Below are 15216 nucleotides of genomic sequence, written 5' to 3' on the forward strand. Positions count from 1 at the left end.
CTGGGTGGCTCAGTCGGTTAAGTATCTCACTTGGGCTCGGGTCATGATCTCACTGTTTGTTCGTGAGTTCAAGCCCCACGTCAGGCTCTGTGCTGATAGCTTGCAGCCTGGAGCCTGCTTCAGATTCTGTGTCTCCCTCTCTTTCTGCCCCTCCTGGGCTTGCGATCTGTTTCTCTCTCTCAAAAATAAATAAAAATTTAAAAATGTTTTTGAAAAGTTGACTTTCTCAAATGCAAAATATTATGGAAAACAATGAAGTATGTATATATCATAGGAAATATCTGAAAATAGAGTAATCTATTTTAGGCACACGCAACATAAAAATCAAACCGCAATACAAGAAAAGTCTGGAAGGAGAAATGCGATCACAGAAGTAACACTTTTCGGTGCAGTCGAATTCCTGTAACACAGTACCTAGCAAAGGGCACAGACGAGGAAGGCCTAACTGGTGGAGCAGATGAAGGAAGCCTAAGGAAAAGGGAGAAGGGAAGTCAGTTAAGGGGACTGAGAATTAGGAACTTCTTCCAGACTGACATAGGGCACACGTGTACAACCACAAAGAAAACCAGGAGCACTTAGAACCGAAGTACCAGCCAGGTCATGAAGGGACAGAGCACTGCTATACAATTAGATTTTCCAGGGCAGTTTTGGAAGGCTCACTGTGGCAGCGGTAAGAAATGCAGATTAGAAGAGTTGGAGTTCATTCGTTAGTCAACATTTAGTGCCTACTAAGTGCCAGACACTGTTTGAAGAGCTACACAGAGAACAATCAACAAGAGACCAACATCCCTTGGTACATGGAGCTTTCTACTCCACAAAGAATAAAGCCAGGCAGGCAATAAATGAACTAAGCAGTTTAGGTAGTTGCTCAGTAGCGAGGGAGAAGTGCTACAGAGAAAGACATAAAAGCAGAGAAGAGGAATAAGGAGCACAGGAGGCGGTTTGCAATTTCCAACAGGGAGGTCACAGACAGACTCACAGAAGAATCTGAAGGCCTCAACCTTGAGTATTAGAAGAAAGGTGTGAAGGACAAAGAAGTATCCACATGGTATCTGAAAAGGTGTGATGGAAGGGACTATACTCACCCAAAGAACTCTGATTCAGTTCTTTGACTTTTGACAGTTCTTTGACAGAACTCTGATTCTTTGACAGTTCTTCTTAACTTTCAGATAAGAAGCATGAGAAGCAGCAAGATCGGTTAAGAAGGCACAGACACAGGGGCGCCCGGGTGGCTTAGTCNGAAGGCACAGACACAATCCAGATGGAAAAATGAAGGATGATAGACACAAAATAAAGTTCAGAACTGTATCTACTTAAATTACAGCTTACACATCCCAGGGGAAGGAACTAAACACGTTCAAGAGCAGATTAGTTGGGATGCTAAGAAATCAGATCCACTTCTTTTCATTTATTGTTTATTATTTATTTGCCATAATACTGCCCAAGGAAACATTTCCAATAACACAAAAATAAGCACAGGAAAGACAGACGATTTTCATCAATAGCGAAGTGGTTATTTACTTTAAAAAAAAATTTTTTTGAGCAAAATCTACAAAAAAATATTTGAAAGGAGAAATGACGTGATTTAGTGAAAATAAACACTTTTTAAAACAGTGACTATGTTATGTATCATTAAAAAGAATACATTCAACTTGTACTGACAGCATTTATCAATATCTCTTTCTGCTTTAAATTACTGAATTATTGCCTGTTCAACACAGAAAATTTTGGAAATCAGAAAAGCACTAGGGGAAAAAAAAGTGCCTCAAAATGACCATTTGATATTTTTCCTTGAAGTGATTTTTGTCATTAAGATATGTAATATTCCATATATATTCATAAACACGTGTACTTTACTTTCAAAAATATTATATCATACGTATTATTCAATAGGCCACTTTCATCTTCAGTAATATTTCATGAACATATCCCAGCATCTTAAATGAAAAAATTTTTTTTCCTGGCTACAGACTTAACATACATACAACATATATACATAGTTAACATATAACATAAGTTAGACCCAGGCAGGGTGCCCAATACACTTTCTTGGTATCTTACTTTTCCAAGTTTCCTGTACATATTGCCAATATTTTTTAATGTTTAATTATTTAAGGGGAGGGGGAAGTAAGCATACACATGTAAGCAGGAAAGGAACAGAGAGAGAGACAGACAGAGAGAGAGAGGCAGATAGACAGACAGACAAACAGACAATCCAAGCAGGCTCCGTGCTGTCGGCACAGAGCCCCATGCAGGGCTTGATCTCATGAATTGTGAGATCATGGCCTGAGCCAAAATCAATAATCAGATGCTTAACCAACAGAGCCACCCAGGCACCCCATCAGGTCAATATTTTTATCGAAATAGATTATCAACAGAAGTTAAACTAGATGATCTTTTTGNAAGGCAGATAGACAGACAGACAGACAAACAGACAATCCAAGCAGGCTCCGTGCTGTCGGCACAGAGCCCCATGCAGGGCTTGATCTCATGAATTGTGAGATCATGGCCTGAGCCAAAATCAATAATCAGATGCTTAACCAACAGAGCCACCCAGGCACCCCATCAGGTCAATATTTTTATCGAAATAGATTATCAACAGAAGTTAAACTAGATGATCTTTTTGTAGCACTTTCTGAATTTATCACTGAAATGATTATGATTTGGAGGGATCAAAATACACCAAAGCCTAATAGATCAACTGGTTCCTTTCAATAATAAATGAGTAAGGCCATTTAAAACATAAGAATAAAAGGCAGTAAATGCATTTTGAATGAACATAAAAGTGATTTTTTTTTTTAAAAAAAGGCAATCACCTGCCCCACCACTTAACCCTATCTTTCAGAGGCCATCACTTTTAATTCCCTTAACTGTTTCTTCTGATAACTACTTAATATGTCTAAGTAACATGTTTACTCTGATCTTCTTAAACTTCTATGTTTTCAATATTACCTTTAACTTCTATTATGGAAAATAAGGAGTTGGCTATATTAAAACAATGGAATTTATGCTCTTCCACCTTGTGGAAGTCACCTTGTGACTAGAGTTATAGGTAAACTCAGTTGAACCAGAAGATGCCAATTCCATGACATGGAAACTGACTGAATCCAAGCTCTATGAGATCCAGACAGATTTTTGGGTAACTGAACTTAATGATTCTTTAGTTTGTTTCATGACACAAAATAGGACAGTATAGGCCCCCGTTCATACAGTCTTCCAGCTATTATAATTCCCATGTTGAACAAACCAACTCATTGCCCCCCCCCAAAAGTGGGGACACAAGAAGCATGTTGGCCTTTAGCACTCCTATTCAGTATTTAACTGGGGGTATGAACTAGTAGAGCAAGACAATAATGACAGTAACAATAGAGATTAGAAAAGAAGACAGTCTCTAGTTGCAGATAAAAATATCTACATGAATTTAGCAAGATCACAGAATAAAAGCTCAACCTTTAAAAAGTAATTTGTATTTCTAAATACTACTAGCAAGTGGGAAAAAAATTTTTTTAATTAACATTTTAAATAGCATCAAAACAAGCCCCCACAAAATAACTAGGCAAAGTTTCAATGAAAGAAGATAAATATCTATGTGGAGAACCACAAATATTGTGAAGAGGTATAAAAGATGACCGAAATCAATGAGGTTATGCCAGGTTCATGGGTCGAAAGACTCGATATTAAGACATTAAGAAATACATTTTCTGAAGAACAATCTATATATTCAATATATTTACCATCAAAATTCCAGCAAGTTTTTCAGAAATTGAGAAGCAGCTTCTAAAATTTATATGGAAAATCATACATAAAATTTACATGGAAATGCAGGAAACCTAAAGTAGAACAGTTTAAAAGAATTAAGTTGGGGAGATTTTTTTCCAATTTCAACATTTATTGTAAAGCTATCAAAATTAAGTTAGAGTAACAGAAGCATCAATAGAAAAGAATCCAGAAAGGTACTTGCACCTATTTGGTCAATGATTTTCAACAAAGGTGTTAATGTAATTCTATGGGGTAAGAAGAATCTCTTCAGCAAATAGTGTTGGAACAGCAGGACATCCAAATGAGAAAAAGTGAACCTAGACCTTAGACCTAAATGTACAAGCTAAAACTTAATGTCTGGAAGAAAACATAGATGAAAATCTTCACTACCTTCGGGAAGGCAAAGATTTCTTAGGACCAAAGGCAGTAACTAGAAAATTACTGATAAATTAGACCTCACCAAAATTTAAACCTTTCATTTTTCAAACAACTCTTATGAGAGTTTCAGTGAGACAATGAAAAAAGCAAGCCACAGACAAGGAGAAAATATCCACAATACAAGTCAAGAAGGGTGCAGTCCGAGACTTTACCCTACATAACAAGCTAAATGAGCCTATTATTGGTTCGTGAATGGTGGCAGAAAACACGAGCCCTGAGTTAGACACAAAGGACTTTATTATGCCTGTGTTGGTTTCCCAACGCCCCGAGTCCCACAGGTGCACGGCAGGGCTCCCTGACAGGTGATCAATGCCGGCACATGCTGTGGGCTGCATTATAGGACACTGAGCTGGGGGAGCTCACCAATTGTAGAGTGAGCAATAACAAGCCTGCTCATTGTCTGCAGGGAGACATAACCAGCTCTCAGAGCAGCTCCCTGCAAGCACAACCCTGAGAAATGGATTCAGGAAAGAGCAGTGAAGCCTTCCATTCTTGGTGTAACTAGAAAAAATATACAGAGGTGCTCAGGAACCATGCAGACCACCCCTCCCAACAATAAATATATCTCATAAAGATTTGTATTCAGTAATGAAGTCCTACAACTCCGTGGTAATGAGACAAACAGCCCCATTTAAAAAATGATGAAAAGACTTCACAAAAGAAGATACGTGAATGGCGAATAATCACATGAAATGTTGTTCAAGATAATATGCCACCAGGGAAATGCAGTTTAAAACCACAAGTGAAAAACAAACAAACAAACAAAAAACCCACCACAAATGAGGTTAACACTACACATCCCCTAGAAAGGGGAGGATGTGAAGCATCTCAAACTCACCTACGCTACTGCTAGAAATATAAAATGGCATCACCACTTTGGCAAAAAGTTTGGCAGTTTTTTTTTTTTAAAGATAAATGTACACCAACCAGAGGACTCTGCAACTGTACAGCGAGGTATTAAGCAGGAGAAAAAACAAAACGACAAAAATTCATACAATGTTCAGAGCTGCTTTATTTATATATAATACTCAAACACTGGGACAACCCAACTATTCATCGAGTTGTGGCATATCTATTCAATGGAATACTGTACAACAATGAAAAAAAAAAAAGATGCACTCATAATGCAACCAGACAGATGAATCCTCCTCCCCAAAAAAACTGCTGGGTTAAAAAAGTCAAACAAAAAGAGTACATAACGTATGGCTGTATGTATATGAAAAATCAAGACCAACCTGTCAACCCATTGCCCTGCTCCACTCTCTACCTCACAGCATAAAAGCAAATCTGTCAACAGTTTTTGTTGTATTTGGGTGGAAGATGGGCGTAAAGACAGACAACATCTTAAATGGGGCAGCAGGTAGACTTCACCAATAAACACTGGGAAAGGCAGAATAATTTCACTGGCTCAAAGAAATTATTTATTTCAACCATAGTAAGTCTTTCCAGCTTGAGCAATTTACTATCTAAAAACCTCTACCTTTTAACCTGAGATTCCTTCTTAACACCCTCCACTCTCACCCAACCTTCACAATCACTACTGCATCTTTGTACCAGCCTGCTCCTAGACAGCAGATCTGGGCTCAGACTCACTTCCCAGGATAGGCCTCTTCCGAGCTACAAAAGCAGAGTCCCCCATCCATGGATTCCTTGCTCATAACACTCCCAACTCTTATGTACTGTATAAAGGATATTGTGGAGCACCTACGCCTTCCAGACATTGCCATTACATGATGTAGATACAAGGGTAAAGTCAAAGTCAAAGAGGACTCCTATCGAGGGTTTTGGCCAAAGCGAAAATGTGATGCTATCTGCTTAAATGGGAAAGAGAAAAGTAGTGACGTAAGTGGTGGCGGAAGCAGCTATTTAAGAATCCCAAGTCTGAGCAAATGACATTTTCCTAAGAAAATAACATCTGAGCAGAAACCAGAATGAAGAGGAGAAGGAAACGTGTTTCAAGCAAAAGAAAAGGGCAGCAAAGAACTAGGTACATTCAAAGGACAGCAAAACAACACCTCGAAATCCCAGGGAACATGACAGAGTTGAACAGGACAGAAGAAACACACAAGCTGGTATGTGATCCCGGAGGCAGCAGATGAACAAACAGCAGCCTAAGTGCCGAATGTTTCTGTAGGACTCCCAAGCTGAGAGGGTTTCTTACAGTTTTAAAAGCTTGTTAAAAGGAAGAGAAGGAAGAGGAAACACTGGCACCGGCAGAAGTAACTGAAACCGTATGTGACTTACAAAGCCTGAAATGTTTACTGTCTGGCCATTTAATACAAAGTTTGCTAGTCCCTGACGGGGTCTTACAAAACACAGTGAGGGCTTCGGATTAATTTATTCTGAGTGGAGGGAAGACTACTGGAAGATATCCAGCGGATAAATTCCAAGATCTATTAAAATCAAAAACCATTTTTTTTTAAGAGAGCACACACAAGTAGAGGAGCTGGGTGGAGCAGGAGGGGGAAGGGATGAGGAGAGAGACCGAAACAGAGGCAGAGAGAGAGAAACAGAGAATCTTAAGATTCTCTTAAACATGGCTTGATACCACGACCCTGGGAACATGACCTCAGCCAGAATGAAGAGTCAGACACTTAACTGACTGAGCCACTCAAGCTCCTCAAAATCCAGTGCTTTTTAAAGACTATTCTAACTACGGCGTCGCAACAGACTGTAAGTAGCAAAACATGAAACAAGACCACCCGTTAGATGGCTATTACAATGTCTGGTCAAGAGCGGACAGGAGCCTGGTACGAGGAGTCAGTGATGGAAGGCATGAGACCTGCTCAATATGATGTTAGATCAGACAAGACTGGCTGATAGTTTGGAGATGAGGTATGGAAAGAAGTTAAATTCAAAGATGATGCTGATTTTTTTTGGTCTTAACAACAAAGTGAGCAGTGCTGCCATCTACTGGTCATTGATTCCCTGTCAAGAACTCCAAGAGTGGTGGATTGGGGATAAACCTGGTCCAAAGTTCAAGGGGGGAAGAGAAAAAAAAACGGGGGGGGGNGGGGTGGGATGGAGGGAGCCACAAGATGTTTGCAGGCTGATAGGAACGACTAAGCAGGGAGGAAGAAACTAATAATGCAGAAGGTAAGTACAGATGCAGGAAAACAAACAAGTAAACAAGCAAACAAAAAACTCAAGCAAGTGACACAGGATGCGGCCTACAAGACGAAGGAATGATCTCACACAGTCACAGGTAAGTGTATCAGCATAAGAAGGGCAAAAGCAGAGTTGAAACGAACAGATTCAGGTAGTTTGTTAGACCTGGTGACGAGGAAGTGAGGTGTGAAAGTTCCATTCTGACTGCATCGACCTCGGGGATAGAAATAGCAATATAGGGGCGCCTGGGTGGCTTAGTCGGTTAAGCGTCCGACTTTCGCTTAGGTCATGATCTCGCGGTTCGTGGGTTCGAGCCCCGCGTCGGGCTCTGTGCTGACTGCCGGCTCAGAGCCTGGAGCCTGTTTCAGTCTGTGACTCCCTCTCTCTCTGACCCTCCCCTGCTCACGCTGTCTCTCTCTCTCTCTCTCCTAGAAATAAAAAAAAAAAAAATAGCAATATAATCAGATAAAAGTGAGGACGCAGAGTTGGAGGCATAGGAAAAGGTACGAAAATCGTTTTCAGAAAGTAAAGAAGTGCACTGGCAAGGGCCATGTAGTAGGAAATCTGTTAGGAGCTCACTTGTCGACCGTCGTCATTCAGAAGACACTAGTCACCGTGGCTGTGTGCTTCTTCCCAGATATGTGCTGTGCTGAGATGCAAAAGCAGAGGAGGTCGGAAATTGGGCTAAAACAAGGGCAGAGTTTANGCACCAATAGCACAGAGAATTCACGAACCATAAGATCATGACCTGAGCTAAAACCAAGGGTCAGACACTTAACCGACTGAGCTACCCAAATGCCCCAAAACCATAACCGATCTTTTTATGAAGTTACTGGACTCAAGATCCCTCTGGATGACATTCACTTTGTAATTTTTAGCAGGTAAATTGCAGAGAACAAAAAAATTCCATCAACATACCACAAAAGGACGCAAAAAGCCTAAGTTCTCATAGCGATGAGAACGTGTGTACACACGCGTCCCGGTGTGGGTATGTGTGCCAGTTCCTATCTGCATGTCAGTAACTCTAAGTTCACTGCCTCAGTGTCTCTTTAGTATTGTAACTGCTGCATTCCTGGTACCTAATTCAGGTGATCAGACTAGTGAAGAGGAAGAAGATATGAAATGTGCAGACTACTTAAAGAAATGGTGTGCAATGATAATGACAGTATTTTAAGAAAACCGCAGAGTCAGCACTGTGCAAAACAAGGGTAAACACAGTTGCTGCCAAGAGGGTAATTATAATCTAAATTACTATCATGTATATGGCTATTAAAATGCATTACTACAATTTCCTTGCATTTTTCAAATGATTTCTAGCATCTCTAATGTCACTGATCAACAGAAACACTAAACTGTCACTGCAGTACGAATTACTTGTTTTCAGAACATTTACAACCCCAACAGATCTCTAGTGCCAATAAAATCTGTTATTCAGAGATGATATTATGCAAACTCATAGTAGAAACTACAAGCAATGACAAGTACTGCAGAAGAGGGCGTTCACCACCACCAACAACACAAAGTTCGGCAAAGAGTTTCTTTTAGGAGTTATTTTTTTCCATAAACATTTAATGAGCATGATTATGTACTAAGAACTTCGCCTATATTTTGGAGGCTGCTTTTAGCATACATTAAAAATAGCATACGTTAAAAGTTGAGAATGATCAAGTACATTTTACAAAGGAACATGATAAAATACAGAAAACTCTGTTCTCCCTCTTTCTAAAGAGTTTCTAAAATAGCTCTACAGAAAAAAAAAAAAACAACAGATTGATCCAACACTAATTTTAGCTACTCAGAAATTAACTTGAATAAAAGAAATTCAACACATTACATTCCTCTTGTTACCCATCAATACCTAACTAGCATCGACATCCCTTCTATTCACAGGAAAGCTTTCTCACATTAGCCCATTGCCTTCAATAAAACAGTTGAATATTTAGACCATTTCATGTATTTAAAAAGACTTGCTTCCACTGCTCAATGAGAAATCCTGCTATTATAAACTTCCATCTGGTTACCATGACCAGAACTCAGGTGCTTTTTAGCTTTTAGACCTCAAAAGGATGTACCCTAACAGTTAACAGTCAAGTGCTTCTATCCACAGCCAAAGAACAGAAGCCAAATCACCCATGGTGAGCCACACACCATGAACATATTTCATGAACCATGACACACAATTATAAAGAAGAATGAGGATGTCTCTGAACTGTATGGCAGGATTTTCATGACATAGTTTGAAGTGGGAAAATTATGAAAGAATACGTTACTTTGTGTTTATGAAGAGACACAAGGAAATTAACATCTGTTTAATTGTACAAAAATAGCCAGGAAGAAATAATCAGGAACTCTTAAGATTGTGTACCTTTGGGGAGACGGGAATATGGTAGGTAAGATGGGGGAGCAGAACACCGTAAGAGGAGAGAGGGTAAGTGACAATGCTTTGAGGATACCGCTGTGTATGTCCTTTTCATTTGTCATACACTCAAAAAATAATAATAATAAGATCAAAGAGGGTGGGAGGAAAATCCTAAAATGAGATGAACCGAAGTAAGTTGACCTAATTATAATTCAAATAGGTAATTATTTCAGAGAAATAAGCTAGAATATAAAAATCAAAGGTAACAGTATAAACTTGTGTTTTGAGGGAAAAGATATTTAGATATAGCTAGCTAAAAATAAGAAAATAAATAAAAGATGGATGTATGTATATACACATACTATAGGTTTTCTACATATGGATTTACTTTTATTTAATGTATACATATATGCAATTTCCAAATACACACATATGCATATACACATCTTATACATATCAACATATACACATCTCCATACACATACATACATACATAAATACACATATATATGCCTTGGCTCTGTCTGAAAGGGCCTAAAGATGGCCCATTAGAAGACCCAATATTCAGGGGCACTTGGGTGGCTCAGTTGGTTAAGCATCCAACTTCGGCCCAGGTCATGATCTCACGGTTCGTGGGTTCGAGACCCACGTTGGGCTCTGTGCTGACAGCTAGCTCAGAGCCCGGAGCATCTTTCAGATTCTGTGTCTCCCTCTCTCTCTGACTCTCCCCTGCTCATGTTGTCTCCCTCTCAGAAATATATAAAACATTTTTTAAAAATTTAAAAAAAAAAAAAAAAAACAAGACCTAACATTCAGATCCTGATTTCTAAATTGCATTCTCCGCTAAAAGAAACAATTCTTTGGACAAAGGACTGATTCCAGGCAGAGGCTAGGACAGTACATGATGATTGCAAAGATTTTCTGCAAGAGGCAACAGTGCTCAAAGAATGATGGGGGCATGCCAAAGGCCAAAGGCACCAGCCTGAAACGGTTTTTATTGCACAAATAGAACAGGGAGAGGGTGGGACATGAAATGACTGCTTTGAGGGCAAGAGGCTTCCCTTGGGGTTGATGGAAAGGATCTGGACACTGTGAAAATAATAAATGTCAATGAATTGTACGCTTTAAAATTAAGATGGTGAATTTTCCCACCAAAAAAAAGTTTTAAAAAACATTTATGAAATAGAAAATGTGTTGTCTTAGAAGTTAGCGGTGACCTTGAAGAGGAAGAAGTGTAGGGAGGAGGTCGTAAAGGCCCACTGTCCTTGTCCCATTGACCCAGTTGCGTACTGGGTACATGAGTGTGTTTACTCTGTGTTGCTTTATCCAGCAATATACTAAAGATCTGTGAACTTTATTAAATAAATCTAATTTGGAAGCATTTAAAAGCCAGGTTCAAATTTACTAATTTTTACGCTTTATTCTAAGGATACACGGTTAAATCAAATTGAATTCCTTTCAAATCTTTAGTTTTTAAAGCATGCCATTTAAAATGTTTTACACTAAATGTCACATTTTCTGGCTGAAAAATGAAATTAATGAAAAAAGTTACACCGTATCAAATGAGGCCACTTGTTTATATATCTTCGGCATACCTTTTAGAACTGGAAAAGGTTTAGTTCCATCTGAACAACAAATTGCACTTTAAAACTTAAAAAAAAAAAAAAAGCAAAGCAAAAAAGCCCAGAGTTGGGGGTGGGGGAGCTGATTAAATAAACATGGATGTTCTAATTTGCCAGCCTCTATTTGATGGTTCAATGAAGGATAAAGATCTATTCGGCACATCTGAACAGAGAGGGAAAAAAATGTGCTGATGCTCTTAGTCATTGGTTCATTATCTTCTTTATTGTGTTGATTATGTTTATGTAAGAAGAAAAACCACAACAAGACTTCATTGGGCATTTACCAGAAAAAGGGTGTGGGGGCAGGGAGGGGGGTAAGAAAACACCAGCTGTTCCAGTCTTTAAAATTAGGCGATTTGTTTTTCAGTCCCTCCAGGTAATTGCACGATTATTTGCCTCCACAATTCTGAGTACTTTTAAGTGTCACTGTTACATTTACAGTATAAGACTGTCTTCCTTTTTTTCCTTTTTCTTGATTTATAGAAGACAACTAACTTCTTCATATACAGAAACCATCCTACAAATCTAACCTGTTTATGTTAGTAAAAAAAAAAATGTATAACAGCACAAAATGTAACATTTTTCAGACTGTTTTTCATACAAGTAACATTAACAGTGGAATAGAGGGGGGAAATAATAGGAAAAAACAGGATCTTGGGATCAGAATCACATCCCACTCTGACCAGCTGTGGTACTTCAGGGTGCTTATGAAGCAGAGGAAGCTGTAAAACTCAAATACACTTGGAATATACCTGTATTATGTGATTTTATCATGAAACACATATATTCCTTTTTCCTAAGCTACTTTTAAAGCTGTGCAAGCATACAGATCAAAGCAAGAACCCATAGTCTGCAGGGCTGTTTAGAAAGGAAGCAACATGAACTAATGAACTGATTAAAATGAGGAGAAGCAACTAAAGTCCAAGGGAAAGAAGTTAATTGTTCATTTGTGTTCTTCTTTGTAACAAAGCACATATATGAAAAGGCTGAAACAGTCTCATATTTCTGTTTCCCAGAATCCCTGGCATTATGCTCTAAGCAGATACTGTTAAAAAAAAAAAAAAAACTTAATAAAATGAGAGGATAAAGAAGTTAATGGATCAAAATTTACTCAACTACTATGCTCCTACTAAGAGCATCCAAAACTGTTAAGTTTGAAAACACTGATAGTCCTATGGTAACAAGATACAACTTCATCATTTCTAAGATGCTCTGAAACCCTAGCTAGCCATCTAACAGGTCATTCAATAAACATGGATAGAAGGATCTATGTGTACCAACCATTATGGTGAATACTGGGACTCAAAAATGAGGAAGAGAAGGTTCTGCCCCTGAGGTAGTCGTCATCAGGTGAGAAAGATCACCTGAACAGTTACAAGGACTTCANGGGATGTTCCAACTGTTACCTGGAAAATCAGGGGTCTTAAAAGTTGGGGAGTGTAAAGCAGCATTACAGACAACATAGGCACACTAAGGTGAAAGAGATGTGGCGTTTTTGGAACTAGATGGCTACATTACAGATGGTGTAGGGAGTGAGGAGAATGAAGACACAAAGTACACAGGGAGCGGAATGTGGAAGGTGCTACCTCAGCCCAAGGGAAGTCAACCTTAGCCCACAGCCAACAGGAAGTCACTGCGTTAATTGGAAATCAAATACAAAAAGCTGTGTCAGAAAGGTTCTAGAGCAACAGTGAGGAGCACAAAAACATGAGCCTCTGAGGTTAGAGACACAAGACCAGTTCAGGTAAACCTGTAAGGCAGATTTCATCTTCTTGGTTCTATTACAACCTTTAAAAAACACAACAGAACCACCACCACCCAAGAAACAGCTGGAAAGTCTAGAGTTGGTCACAAAAGTGTGCTCACCTCACACAGGAAAACCTAAGGTGCTCGATCTCCAAGGTGTTTACGAGACAAAAGTGGGAGAATGGTTTCTCCCGCATTAACAGACACAAAGCCGCCTCTCTCTAACCATCCCACTCTCGGCAGAACTATTCTGTGCTCCAGTAGGGGAGGGAGAAAAAACTCTAAACCTACTTTTTCAACCTCCAAGCCTCCTGTTCTCTTCCAAAGGAACTTCACTACGGACAAAACAACCTCCAATCCACATATGCACACCATGGTTTCCCACACACAGAATCCTTGCTGCCCTCCACATCCCTGCCTCCAAGTGGTTCAAATCCTACCTGCCCTTCGTTCCTGCTGAATGCCACTCCCCATGGCAACTTTTAATACTTACTTCAGCAGGAGGGGATCTTAATCTCCAAATTCCCACCTTAAGGTTTACGTCTCCTATTGTGCACCAGTTACCTCCAGCTTCTTTTATCAGTGTGCTTACACATTTTATGACCCCTGGCAGATTTTTTTTTTGAATATAATTTATTGTCAAGTTAACTAACCAACAGTATATACAGTGTGCTCTTGGCTTCAGGAATAGATTCCCATGATTCATCACTTACATGCAACACCCAGGGGCTCATCCAAACAAGTGCCCTCTTCAATGTCCATCACCCATTTTCTCCTCCCCTCCCCCACCCCCCATCAATCTTCTGTTCTCTGAATTTAAGAGTCCCTTATGGTTTGCCTCCCTCTCTATAACCTTTCCCCTTCCCTCCCCTCCATGGTCTTCTGTTAAGTTTCTCAAGTTCCACATATGAGTGAAAATATATATGTTTTCCTCTGACTTCACTTAGCTTAATACCCTCCAATTCCATCCTTGTTATTGCAAATGGGACATTTTCATTCTTTTTCATTGCTGAGTAGTATTCCACTGTATATATAAACCACATCTTTATCCATTCATCAGTTGATGGACACTTGGGTTCTTTCCAGAATTTGGCTATTGTTGATAGCACTACTATAAATGGTGGGGTACATAAGCCCCTGTGAATCGGCACTTCCATATCCTTTGGATAATTGCTAGGTCATAGGGTGAAACTCCTTGGGCAGAAGATAAATGCTGGGCTTGTCTTTATATGTAACACAGAACATACGAGCTTGAAAACGAGTTAAATTTTTTTGAATCCACCTTGATCAAAACCATGTTAGGGCACTTGGTTGAACCAATATAGATACATTGATTCATTCAACATTTGCAGGGAACCTATTAAATGCCAACAGTGAATTACGCAGTAAAATAATGAACAAAATTAGCAAAAAGATTGTGCTTTGGAAATGCACTCTTGGGATTTTTTAAATTTATTTTTACCAGTTTAGGGCATAATTCTTTCCTTTCCAAGGTAGTTTCAGTATCATTACTACTTAGCCCAATTATTTAATGTATTTGTCTTCAGTTACTTCCCAAAACTTTACATTCACATATCCACCAAGCACAAGGCCCTCATGAACCACATGGATAAATAAAGATACCTGTCCTAGTAGAAAATATCCAAGTATCAAATATCAAGCTCTGGAGTGCTGTGGAGGAATCTGAACACAAGTATTAATTGTAAAAAACAACACAAATTCCTTGTGTTCCCAGACATGGTCTTACATTACATTTTTATTACCCATCTGTTTCCTCCACTAAAATGTAGGCTACGGTACCACAGAGGTACTGTCAGCTCTGTTCATCACAATCCCTACTGCCTAGAACAGTGCCTGGTACAAAGTAATACTTGTTTTAAAAAAAAAAAAAATGAATGAATGAGATTAAACAATTGTACTAATCTATTTCTACTAATCTGATACTGTAAGGACTCAAAGTGAAGATCATGACTCAAAGACCTCCCCTGTGTCAAACTGTCAACATGTTTTTCATCTCTGAATTTGATCTTAAATTCCCAGAGTACTTTATAAATAGGCTGTCATTAACTACTGTCATTAATTACTAAAATCACTGCTAACTCAAAAGGAGGGAAATGCCCATTAATCACAGCTTTAAACAAAAAGAAGTGTTCCACAAAGAACTGAACAAATTCAGGTGCAAAA

At 39.0% G+C, this 15216-nt stretch overlaps 1 protein-coding gene across 1 annotated transcript in view; it reads right to left on the bottom strand.

The window, feature by feature from the left end:
- Positions 1–15216, bottom strand: part of DIAPH3 (diaphanous related formin 3) — a 500871-nt gene that overhangs the window by 389530 nt on the left and 96125 nt on the right. The gene's annotated exons all lie outside the window — the stretch shown is intronic.

Source organism: Crocuta crocuta, unplaced genomic scaffold, assembly GCF_008692635.1.
Source record: "Crocuta crocuta isolate KB4526 unplaced genomic scaffold, BGI_CrCroc_1.0 scaffold376, whole genome shotgun sequence".
Classification (NCBI taxonomy): Eukaryota; Metazoa; Chordata; class Mammalia; order Carnivora; family Hyaenidae; genus Crocuta; species Crocuta crocuta.